This window comes from Arachis duranensis, chromosome 5 (assembly GCF_000817695.3).
Source record: "Arachis duranensis cultivar V14167 chromosome 5, aradu.V14167.gnm2.J7QH, whole genome shotgun sequence".
Lineage (NCBI taxonomy): Eukaryota > Viridiplantae > Streptophyta > Magnoliopsida > Fabales > Fabaceae > Arachis > Arachis duranensis.
Window position 1 is genome coordinate 43,260,240 of NC_029776.3, and position 2,050 is coordinate 43,262,289.

Consider the following 2,050-nt stretch of genomic DNA (forward strand, 5'->3'; position numbering starts at 1 on the left):
GGAAGTTGACTTCAGCCCCAAGGCGATCATGAAAACTCTTGGCCTGAAAAACATACGTTTTAGCCAAGCAAGTTATGAGGAAAGGATGATAGGAGAACCTGACTATTTGACTATTGCTGAAGACCTTTGTGCCATCAGAGCTGAATGGGTGAGAAAAACAAAAGGGGCTCCAAGAGTCTTGAGAAGGGGAGACCTAACACCTGAAGCTAAAGGGTGGTATGCAATAGTTAGGAGATCCATCCTACCCACTGCAAACTCTTCAGAAATAGTCCCTAAAAGAGCCATCTTACTGCATTGCATTATGGTGGGAGGAGAGATCAAAGTTCATAAACTCATTGCTGAACAGATACAAGAGTTTAGAGAGAAAAGTGACCCTGACTCCTGGCTCCACTTCCCTAGCACCATCATCAGACTATGCATCGAGGCCCAAGTACCACTTGAAGATGAAAGACCTAATTGGCTATATCCTGGAATGGCCATAACTGCTCATAGAATGACTCTTGGCCCAATTGCCCCAAGACATACAAAAAGAAGAAATGAAGAAGGGCAACAAGCAGAAGAGGAGCAAGAAGCAGAGCAGGAAAGAGAAGAAGAGCAAGAAGAGCAAGGAAGTCCAGAAAGAAGGCAACAAGTTCCCAGAGACCCCATGGATATGAGCAGAATACAGGAAATCATGGAAGGAATGTCTCAACAATACATGAGGTCTCAAGAGAGGCAAGAGGACTTTCACCTAAAAATGATGGATATGCAAAGGAACTTTGAATCAAGATTCCTAGATCTGCAAAGGGAACAGAATTTACAATTACAGGAATCCCTCAACCACATATGCCAACACCAAGATGCCAATATCTTGGCAATCAAGGAAGCCACCACTTTGCAGAATGCAAGATACTCAGTTCAAGCTGATTACAACATCAGTTCTCAAATCAAGCTTAACTACATAGGGGAACATCTACACAAGATGGACCCAGCATTCCCAGCTTTTGATGAGTATTTCAAAGGGAGAAAAGAAGGAGAAATAAACAAGGCAATGATCCTTGAAAAAGGAGTGGAAGAAACAATGAAAAAAGCTGGATTCTGGACAAAGCTCATAAGAAAAGACAAAGGAAGTACAAGTGGTCAAAAAGAGGCCAAAAATAAAAGAAAAGTTTGAACAAAAGTAACTTGGCTCAATTAGTGACAAATCAAGTAGAATTAAGTGGTGGTATGCATGCTTGATTGTTTAGTCAGATCACTAGAAATTGAGTGTAGAATTATCATTTTTGTGTAGAAATTTGAATATTGTCTATGGATCTTGGTGAATAAATGTCTTTGGCCATGAAAAAGAAAGAAAAAGAAGAAGAAAAAGCCACTGAAAATGGGCAACCAAAAAGCAAGAAAAAAAATTGAGAAAATAAGCTGGGCACCAATGGTTTGAACTTCTGAGACAAATGCCTGTGGTGTTTATGTATTAAGGATATGCTTGGATGAATAGGTTCTGAGGAGTGTTTCAACACTTGGTAACTTGGGTTAACTAACCCGGGATTATCAACCAAAAGTCCATTATCAAGAGCAACCTAAATACAAAACATTTAGTCACACAAAGAGGCGCTGGGCACCAATGTCTCAAGAAGAAATGTGAACTAAAATGCCTGTAGTGGATATGTGTAGTGCACTGATAAGAAAAAGAAAATGCCAAAGGCTTGTGCAACACATGACACTGAGCAAACAAGAAGCAAAGGAGCTCTAAAAAAAAAAAAAGAAAAACAAAGAAGGGAAAAGTGCCAAGGACATAAGAATAACAAGAGGCCATAGCAGTGTTTGATGGATGCAATGAAAAAGTGATAATCTTACCTGATAAGAATGAAAAAGTGATGCTGCAACTTTCTGCATAAAACCCTTCTGATGAAACTTCAAATGCTTGCTAATATAGCCAATGTAATTGCTTTTTGTTTCATACTTTCTTCTCAAATAACTCAGGACTTGCTTAGGGACAAGCAAGTATTAAGTTTGGTGTTGTGATGCCAAGGCATCTTAGGCTAGTTTCACTAGCATTTTTCTGTTAGCATCA